At 37.3% G+C, this 11360-nt stretch overlaps 1 long non-coding RNA gene across 1 annotated transcript; it reads right to left on the reverse strand.

Moving 5' to 3' along the window:
* Positions 1–222: 222 nt before the first annotated feature.
* On the reverse strand, positions 223–9063 carry LOC308635348. The gene is made up of 6 exons (XR_014019176.1): positions 9043–9063; positions 5945–6096; positions 4917–5057; positions 4586–4664; positions 698–802; positions 223–359 (listed from the first exon to the last, which is right to left on the reverse strand). It is a non-coding gene; the product is annotated as an uncharacterized lncRNA (long non-coding RNA).
* Between the last annotated feature and the right edge of the window lie 2297 nt (positions 9064–11360).

The following is an 11360-nucleotide window of genomic DNA, read 5'->3' on the forward strand; positions in this document are numbered from 1 at the left end:
AGTACATATTGCAAACATGGCACTAAACCATGACTTTTAAAATTGTGTATTGAGTTCAAGTGGTTCCATTATATTTTCAAGATTTAAAAATAAGTTGAATTTACTTTTATCACCAGAAAAAAAGGTTTAAATAGATTACATTTTTTTTAATTCAAGGTTTTCAACATGAAACAAAAAATTGTTCGAGAGAAGGTAAAATTCGGTTTACAGAGAGTCACATACCAAGCTTCAGGCAGCAAAACAGAGTATTCATGTGGAGAAGTTGTTTCTGGAAAGTTGGAGAGAATTGCAAGGCGATGAGGAAGAAGGTCAGAGCCATGATAAGTAAATAGAATTTCTAATGCTTGGACATTGCTTTCCTGTATAAAAGGGAAGAGGTGAGTTTCTAACATGAATCTTAAAAATAAAGCACTGATTTTCTATGACATTCAAAAATTTAACTTTTATGCAATTCTGAAAAAGTTCTTTGAAATATTGCTGAATTTTTCCTAACTTGTATCATGTTTCTCAATTTAACGGTACAAAAATGATTTTTAAATCTCTGAAGAAAATTTTTTAAAATGTAGCTATGTTCTCTACATTCATATTACAACAGAACAGAAAATGTAATGGTATATGCACACATCAACATTAACTGCACAACTTCAATATTTACAAGTGTTAATAGCCACAATTATTTACCAAAAAAAAGAATTACCCGAGCATAAGTTCTTGCTGAGAGAACAATATTCTGGCTTCTAAACTTCTTAAAGAACTCAGCATCGTATCTCTGTCCAGATGCATGAGGCACTCCCAGGATTTCCTGAAGGGAAACAATAATTTAATGAATAGGCCTTTAAATACGGTGACAAGAAAATATTAAAAACCTTTACAACCCTGCCTGCCTAAATAAATAAGGCCTGAACTAATTAAACTGTCAACTCTTAAATAAAGTGCTATATCTGTATCCTCATCTTTGTTTTGAAAAGGGCCATATTTGTAAATGCAGTAATTTTTTCAAATCCAGAAGTAAATGAAATAGTAAAAATTTAATTACAGTAGGACAACCAAAACCAACTACCTGGTAAGAATAAGCAACAGTTATACAGTGCTGTACATTATAAGCACCCATCACATCTACGTAAGAATAATTAAATCAATCTAAAGTTCTTAAGAGTGACCTATGTTAAATGCAGATTGTAAATTGTAAATTCAGAATGAATAGGCTCAGAGTGTCTACTATATGCTAGTGGTACCGTTATAGGCACTGTTAACTCACTGAACAATGTACTTTCCCTTCCCCTCCATGTAGCTTGAAATTCAGCGAAGAAGTGTATCAACTGTTTACAAAACGTCTTAATTTTTTAAAAGCATTTATGAGGTACATAGAAACATTGAATATGAAGTAGATATCATAAGAGAATTGCTACTAATTTTGTTAGAAGTAACAGCAGCCTTGTGGTTATTTTTTTTTAAGACCTAATGATTTAGATATTTGTACTGTAGATAAAATGATAGAATTTCTGTGATTTGCTTTTAAGTGAAAGAAAAGGCAGGAATGTAAAGGTGGAAAATAAAAGACAAGATTGGCAAACTAGCTGAAACTGAGAATGAAGACATCAGATTTCTTAGTACTGTTCTCTGACATGTTTGAAATAGTTTTTAATAAAAAGCTAAAAAGTAAACTAATAAAACTCAAGACAACTATACTCAAATAGATACTCAGTGTTCTTACATTTCCCTAAGAAGTTTCCTACTATTAGGAACTTTTTCACATTTTCTGATCCTCTAGACTGACATTCTATTCCCCAGCCCCCTACTCTCAGCTAACAACCTTGCTTTTCTTAATTGACTATTAGATGGGAGGTCCCTAATTTTCCAACCCACCAAAGCTGCAAATCTGCCTGCATCTATACCAATAGAATTTTCCTTCCTTCCGTTACAGCAGAAAGGAATTTTCATACCTAAAACAGTCTCCAAACGCCACTGATGCTCAGAATCCCATTCTCCTCCTCTTCCACTATTAACTAAGTATTCCTTTTTCTTCCACTGAATAAATTCCCTTTCACTCTTCCACTGTGCATTCCCGTTAGCATGCAACCAATACTACTACTTCCTTCTACTACAAAAACGACCCTTATTGGGGCTGGGGATGTGGCTCAAGCGGTAGCGCGCTCGCCTGGCATGCATGCAGCCCGGGTTCGATCCTCAGCACCACATACAAAGATGTTGTGTCCGCCGAAAACTAAAAAATAAATATTAAAAAATTCTCTTTAAAAAAAAAAAAAAAAACGACCCTTACACATACCTAGCCACCACCTCCTTCACCATTTTCTCTGGCCCAGCCTTTTTCTCAATAACACTTCTTGAAAGAGCTGCCCACGTCCAGTCTCCACTTCCCCACTGAACCTCTAAGAAAAACTCGATTCCTTAAATAGGATAAGTAAACAATTCTAACCATGTTTCCCACCTTTGTTCTGTGCCACCTCAATCCCCACATCCTACGCTGACTATCAAATGTTCTCAAGAGCATGTCACCTTCTTCCATGCCAACAGGCCTTTATCTAACACTGATTATTAGCAGAGCCTGCTCAACAGAGAAGTTCTTGCTTCCTAGTTATTTAGACAAACTGATAACCTTCTCTAAGCTTCTATAAAATTCAGAGGATAGTACAAACTGCCTCAAAAAACTGTTGATAAACAATCTTGAATAAGTACATGAGACAACAGCTGACAGTCCTCAACAAACGTGCTGGTATTTCTTGAGGTCTTCTCTTTGCCCACTGGGTCTTCCTGCTGTGCTTCCTCATCAATTTTTCCTAACTTTATCATCACTTAATGCCTATAAAAGAAAACTGTTCTTTATTCATCTCTCCACCTCCAGAAACAGCCCAATAAAATCTGGCATACAGTAAGCACACAGGTAAAATTTAAATGAATTTATTTTTATCCATTTATCATCATTTGTAAAAAGCATGTCCTATGATGAAAATGCAATGCCTATCTCTTATACTAACAGGTTAATCATTATACCTGAAGATTTTAATTCATTCCAAGTCATCTACATTCCAAAAGCTTAGGTTTTCAAAAAAAAGGGGGGGGGGACTTATATACTTTAAATGGACTGTCACATGGGAAATAGCCATTCAAAAACCAAAGAGTAACAAAAGAGGCCTGGGAGTGTAGCTGAACGGTAGAGCACTTGCCTAGCAGGTGTGAAGCTCAGGGTTCAATCCCAAGCACCACAAATGGTGGTGATGATGATGATGATGATGAAAGAAAATTAACTGGATCATCAAGCTCTGAACATTTTTGGGGGTAGCAAGGGGATAACCTGGGATTGAACCCAGGGACTTACCCACTGAGTCACACCCCTGGCATTTTTCCCCCCCTAACAGGATCTTTCCAAGTTGCTAAGTCTGGCTTTGGAACTTATGATCCCCCTGCCTCAGCCTACTGAGTCACTTGTATTACAAGTACGCATGCACTACAGTATGCAGCTAAACATTTTACATATTTTTTTAAAGATTTATATACTTAGCCTTAGTTTCATGAATAAAGTACATGCTTGGATTTCTATAGTATGGAATGTGCTTATAATACATTACCTCAAAATATTCCAGAACTCAAACGTTGTAAAACAATGTTTTAGGGCAGTATGACCATCTGCCAGTAAAACTAATTGTACTTATATATAAAATTTTCGGGAATTCTTCATAACTTGTTTGCATTAAGTGGTATATTCATTACCAATGTTTTGTAATATCCACAAAATTAGCCCTCTTAAGTGTCCTGTTTAAAAAGCATTTTAACTACATTAGCAAGGTGGGGGAATCAAGTGCTTCTGGGTCCATTTATACACAGTCACAAGTACAAAAGGCTTCCGTTATTCTTGGGATGGGCACCATATTAGCAGACATGACACTGAGCACCTACTACTGTGCCAGTGTCATGACTGATATGCCTACACAGTAGGGAGGCAAGTCACAGACTAAAGAAATAACTTCCATGTGAAGCCAAACTTCGATAGTTGGAAATACAGTTTAAAACCTGAATAACTTCAACTATGAAGGTCATTTAATAAAGCAATCTAATCTAGTTACGGAAATGTGGCCAATTTCCACTTTTACCTTTAAGAGTTTATGAATTGTTCTAATAGTTCAGAGTACTACTGAAATCCCCAACATGGGGCCATCTGTACTTACATCTCTGAAGACTTGAATACAAAACATACTATTTTTAAGTTCAAGTGTGGCCCTAATTAGGATCAACCAACTAAATTTGACCCAACAAATCATACTCATCTTAAGATTATTTAAACTCAGTAAAAACTGAAAATTGGTACTGAAAACAGCTAAGTGTCATTAACAAAATATAAGAAAAAGAACCGTAAATCTACAAGACTTAGAGGCATTGAAATGGCTATACCTTTTTTATTCCCTAACCTAACAAAATAACTTCTGGCCTTTCATGATCTTGAATTTTTACCAAAACAAGTTATGAGAGAACTTGCTTCTGTAAGAAATTTTTCCCATATAAACAGTTTTAAGACAAGAATATCAGTGACCGATCAAATTCACATAATTGGACTGAAATTATTCCTTACCTCATATGTTGCAAGTCGATCCAAGTAAGTTAATAATTTCAGTCTACAACGGCAAAGTTCTTTTTGTTCCAGCGTCAACCTGTGTTGAATAACTATATTAGGCCATTTATATTTACATAGAAGTACATTTCTCTAGGAGTTAAAATAGAACAAAAATGAATAATATTCCACTGAACCCAAAGCTCTTGGAACAGTTTACTAAATAAAGCATAAGGGTAAAACAATATTAGAACATTTAAGTTGCTGCAATAATTATCACAAGTAAAAAATATATACTGAAATCATTCGTTATTTTAAAGAGGTTACCGAATGAATAGTAATGAATCATTACTTTGAGAAGTTCACTAATTTAAGTAGTTCTCGTCTCTTCTTGAGCTCTTTTTCCTTTTTATTCTTGGCAGGCTGTTCATCCAGTGGTGAAAGATCCTCATAGGAGATACTGTCAATGTCTACTTCACCAGGTAATGTAAATCTGCAAGATAAAAAAAAAAAAAAAAAAAAAAAAAAAAAAACAAAACTTGAATCCTTTTTCAGTTTTTTTAAACTTAAAAGCTGTTTATTCCTATTTTAGCTGAATTATTAACTTCCACAGAAAAAGAAACAATTTTTTTTTAATTTTTGCCATTGTAATCCAGGTGATCCACTCATTATATCCATAAAATAGAAAAATAATAATTAATATGCACAGAAATGCTAAGTTCAAGAAAATGAAAACTGTTTAGGAAAACATGTAGTATTATATTCACCTAATGAAAAACAGCCCATTAGAAAATGCTGCCTAGAGTTTATAATTTGACTCACTTCCATTTATGATCTTAAAATAATTAGCAAATGTTATCATTTAAATTATTCACTTTTCAGATATATTATCATTTATATCTCCTCCAAAGAAGTCCCAAATGTCTGATGAGCAATGACCCCTGTCAAGTAACTATTACTATTATTACTGACATTTGAATGATGCTTCAAAGTTCAAGAGGTGCTTTCACAAGATATATAATTTAATCACTGAAAGTAATTCTGTAAAGGAGGTATGACCCTACAGGTAAGGAAAGAGAAGTCAAGACTCCAAAGATTGGTCAACTAACAAGGAAGCCAACTTAGGTTTGTGCCAAAAGCCCCAGCCTAGCAAGGGCCAGCATTCAATAGATGTTTCTAGAATGGCTATTTCCTCAAATCAAGCCATTACATGCTAACACTTAACATAGGAACAAAAGCCATAACCTAATGTAAGAAAGCGCTGATCAAAGACAACTGCCTGGATATAGAGGAATTTCAAGTTTACCTGGCCCAGGGTCTCAGCTTAGAAGTTTTCACCAAGTCACTTTTGTTTTGAATTCAGATTTTACTGTAACCAACCTGCCATCATCTGCTCCTTTCCCTATTGCTAGCAGAGCCTCCAGATCTGTGCCTTTCAATCCATACTGAAGCAGTTCTTTTGCAGCATCCACATTATCAGGCACTCGCTCCAAACACTCATGGAGAACCCAGGATCGCTTCTTTATTTTACTCTAGATAGAAAACATAAAACAAGGATAAAGAATGCATGGCATCTTATAGCACCTGACAACTGCCTTCTAGAATTATAAAGCTCTATGTGAAGTGGTATAGTTATTTAACAACTGGGCCATAGCTCAAGAAAACACGAACTGTTCATTCTCTAATGTTGATTCCAACTGGATAAAGAGCATGTGATTCCAACTGCTTTTGCGTCTAATGAGCCTCAAAGAGACAAAAAGCTCCATTTTCATATCTGCAGCCTACACATCAGTCTAAGGCATCAAAATTCAACATCTGGGACACTATAGGAGTTCTCTGCTCCTAGCAGGGTTTTCTACACCACTCCCTTCCTACTCCAGTCCTCTTTTACACCATTTGCCTCTGCAATCCCCACAGTCAAAAATCCACAACAATTTTTCACTACCTAAAGAGAAAAGCCCGAGTCACCACAAGGTTTCAGCATCCTCCCAAATCAACACATTTTTCCACCTGTATTTCTTCATGTTCACTACCTCAAATAGCATCTCCAACAAACGGAGTGAATTCATTTACCCATGAAATGGTTACTGGGCACCTAGTATATGCAGGCACTGAATGGAACATGAGGATACGACAGTGAATTAGATTGGGTCACTGTCCTCATGCCCGTTGCAAGTTGCTCATACCAATACCATTTGTCCTCTTACAAATGCCTTTCTCTTTTCGGACTCCCAAATTCCTGTACAAAATATCTTCACTATACAAGGCCTTTCTTCTACTCCTGCTGAACGTACCATGATCGCTACCTTCTCCAGGCTTCTACAGTTCGATCTCATGTATACTTAAGCAAAAGGTTTGTCTCTGGGAAGACAATCAGCTCAATAGCCACAGCCACACTTGGGCCCCTGCTGCACCTCCCCATGGTCACCAGTATATTATTTGTACTCTTAACTATCTAGATAATAAAATTAAATACGTCCCCAATTAAAAATTTACTTCTGTTGTCTCATAATCATCTTAGCTCCTTTATAGTGACCAAAACTGTTCTTTATGTTTCAAAAAAAAGCAAGTAGATATACATGCATTCATGAGTCCACTTGGACTAAGGCATAAGAAAAGATAAGGTAGGCTTGGTGTCCTAATTTGCTAAAGAAAATGGTAAGCAACTTTGTCTTCATTTTTCCATCAGCTCTCATGCTCCCTTGTCTGAGATATTACTTGTATTAACAGTTAACGATCCTGTTTGGTTGAAGCATCAACATCTCCCAACATTTTCAGATGGTGTTTTTATTTTTAAAAACTCAAAGTACATAAACTTCTAAGGAAAACAATCACCATTAAATTTGCCCATCATTTCCTAGGGTCTTCCTAAGGGCAAAGAGGTTTTCCTTTCTAAATGTCAGATCAGAATATCAGGATTTCAACTACTTCCTTACAAAGATGCCAAGGGTCAAAACATACAGGCTTGCTATGAGTTGAATGTATTACTGAAAATTCAGATATTGAACATATGACTATATGGATCAGTAATCCTCCTGTGATTATTTACAAAGAGTCTTTCAGAGGTAACTAGATCAATAAGAGTAGGGCCCTCATAATATAATTAGTGCCCACATAAGAGACTAGGCATGAGCTTGCTTCCTCTCTCATGTGCTCTCGGCCATATAGGGACGCAGCAAGAAGGAATTAATCAACAAATCAGAAAAGGGCCTCACCAAGAACTGAACTATCATTTTCCCTGTGAACTTTCACCTCCAGAACTGTGATAAATGAATTTTGTTTTAAACCACCCACGTCTATGATACTTGTGTTATAGCAACCCACGCTAAGGCTGACTGTGGCTACATAACAATTTTAATGTGAGGAAACCGATAGAAGGAAAGATACAGTTGTGGGATATAAGTTAAAAAAGGAATATTTAGTAATTTTGGTATGTCAGTTGCCTATTTATTATCAACTCCAAACTTCCCCTCCAAGCAGGCGCAGTGATAGCATTTTTCATTTGCTGCTTGACACAGTATGTTAAGCTTTATCAACAGGAGTACTAAAGGGCCACAATAAAGGAAGAAACTCTTGTTTCAAGAACTTATGTTCTGGTTCTTGGCAGTCAGCAAGGCCTGAGATGAGGTGGGGAATACAGTGATATCTCCTTCTCTACCTTTCCTCCCGCCATGACAACTGTCCACTGAGTATCAGTGGCACTCCCATGAACCAATTTTTTCCCAGTGAATCTCCCAGGAAGCTGAACAGAAAGATTCCCAGACTGAGCCTACCTTACAGGAGTAAGGGTTTTCTTGGCCAGTCCCAGGTTAAGGCCTCCTCTTTATCTACCAACTTTAAGCTGTGTGCAGCTGCTGGGGGAGCATCCTAAACAGGATGCTTCTAGTATCAGGGATTTTCTGAAACACAACCTTAGCTCACTGGCACCCTGGAAATAGAGATGGATATCAAAGCTGGTGGTCTAACTGCCAACCAGGGTCACTGGAGACCAGCCCTAGCCCGACACAACCCAGAGAACTTTTCCATCCAGTGTGCTGCAACCAATCCTTGTCTAACATTGTCCAAATCCCAGCCTAGAGGAAGATGCCCCTCTTCCAAGCGCATTCCCTCCATGGGCGTGTTCCTTCAGCCCAAGGGTATTCCATGGAATTCTCTTTACTCCTTTAGAGTTAATCTCTGTTGACTACAAAAATTCTAATTGAAACTTCTGCTGTGGTTCCTGAGTGGACCCTGACAACCGTGAGTGAAGAAAGGTAGCTGATGCAGTGAAGAAAAGGATCAGGTCTTTGTTCAAACATCTTTACCATCACAATTCAGTTACACAGGCAACAGATCCTGATGAGAATTTTTCCAGGTTAAAAAACACTTCACCACCTATAGAAAAGTCAGCAACATCAAGTACCCTAAAATAAAACCTATAACCAAAAGAATATTCCATGAACATGAATTTACCACATTACCAAAATATTTTAACATACCAAATAATTCTGAATTGAAGCACTGTTGACTGCTGACTTCCTCCACTGCCTCTGATACACGAGATAAGTATCCAGGCCGTAGGTGTGAGCCAGAGACAAGGCTTCCTCATACTCTTCGCTTTCAATCTTTTAACAAAGAAAGAGAAATGGTGGGAACGTTAATAGTGTAGAACTATCCACAGTCACTATGATTAGAGAATGGATAAGAAAAATGTATTGACCTAATACAGCATGGCATGCCATTTTGTGCACTGTGCCACCGGAAGCTCACTGACATTTAGACAAGATAAATTTAGTGTTCGTACAACACTTTAACAAAGATGATAAAGAGCACTTGCTTATAGAATCGAACAATGGCAAAACCAGGACCAGAATACTACAGCCCGATTCCTGCTCCAGGGCTACAGCCGCAGCACTGCCAAATGGCACAAGTAACTCCAAGGTGTGCGTGCAGGCTCTGTCATGTGGGCTTCCCATCAAAATCCCTGGCTTGTTTCCCTCAATATCTTTAGCTTGTAGGCCAAAACCAAGTAGTTGGCTGGTTCACTAGTGACTATTTGTTAACCATCCTCTGTACCATCATCTTCTATCCCACTAAAATGGGGATAAGGAGGCACTAAGCAATTCCGTGAGACTCTGTCTGTAAATACAATGTAAAAATGGCTCAGTGGTAAAGTGCCCATGGGTTCAATCCCCAGCACCCAAAAATAAGATAAAACTGATAATTCTAAACTGTTAATGATCTAACACCTCTTTCTTTAAATTTTTTCCTTTATTGAAACGTTTGCTTTTTTTCCTGGGTGGGTAGGGGGGAGTTTGATTCCTTAATCCTTTGGTAGAAAATGGATATTCTCACCTTTCTCTGATAAAGCTCCTCTGGAGTTGTAGAGCGCAAGCTGACAAGACGGTAGTTCTTGGTAATGGTTCGTGGGCATTTCCGCGGAGGTGCAAATCGCTCCATTTCAGTCACCAAGTAAAGACCCTGTTTTATGTACCCAAAGTAGCGAGCCTTGGCCGATGTTTCATGATCAGAGTCAGAATCCTCTCCCCCCTCATCATCTTCTCCAGCCCTCATCTCCAAACGAGATCGTTTGGGGGCAAGTTTAATCTCACACTGAATTGAAAAATGAGGTACGAAATTAATACTGAGGAAGTAAACAACCTTTTAGAATTAATGAAAAACAAAATTTTCAACTTTACTCTGGCTTGATTCATTATTACGATGCAAACTGGAACCCAAAGGACTGCAACAACAAGCATATACATCAATTTCTGCAGAAACATACATGGACATTATCAGATCCAAATCTCCAAAACTGAAGGGCTATTTTAGTGACAGATCATTAGTAGTCATAAATATATGCCTAATTATTTTAGAGAAAGAACTTGAGAATGAATTGCTTTTACTTTTGATATTCCTGTACTTGCTATGGACAAATTGGATGACAATATTTTACATCTATTTAGAGAATGAACATTAAGGTATCTGCTTCATCAAAAATAAGCTCTCTCCCTGCCCCTTTTAAAAAGTCTAACAGCTTAACAAAGTTCCCTATCTGAAAGCCTGGTTATTAAAGATAACTTTCATTTCAGGCTTAACAGAACTGGCTTATATTTTCAGCTATTCTCTTTAAAGAACATCTTTAGACTCAGTAACAAACTTGTTTGAGAAAGAAAAATAATCCTGGGGGGTGGGGGGGAAGCCATGTAGTGAAGCACTTGTTTCATGTGTGCCGAGTCCTAGATTTGATTCCCAGCACCACAAGAAAAAATATATATATTCCTTAGCCAAAAATTAAAAGAAAAACTCAAGGTAACAATTTTTTTTGTTTGTTTTTACCAATTAAGTAACAATCAGCACATTTCTTTAAAAATACATCTTGATTTATTCCCCATTTATAAAAATATGCACTCATTTTGAAAATAAATTTTGAAATTGGAGATATATCAAGAAATTAAAAAGAAAGCCCTGCCAGCCTAATCTTAATGACCTCCCACCCACAAAGATTACTCTTCAGCTTACCAGTTGTAGACCTTCTACAGCTATCTTCTCCAGAGGTATGTGCAAAGATGTGTGCTTCTGAGCATTGACCTGTGTGCCATTTCAGGGCTGGCTCTGGCAGGAGACCTGTGCCACAGACATTGGGCTCTGCCTCAGCTTTAAGGGAGGCTCAAACATCAGAGCATTGAGTCTACTGCCTGGTTCTAATGCTGTGAACTTCTGGTGTTTCTTCCACAGTCAAGCAAAAGTACCTAGAGACTTTACCATCTAAAGAATACCTTATGTAATAAGAGCTGTCTCTTGAGATTTTAACAAT

This window comes from Spermophilus citellus, assembly GCF_964194105.1.
Source record: "Spermophilus citellus genome assembly, chromosome: 16".
In the NCBI taxonomy this organism is placed as follows: Eukaryota; Metazoa; Chordata; class Mammalia; order Rodentia; family Sciuridae; genus Spermophilus; species Spermophilus citellus.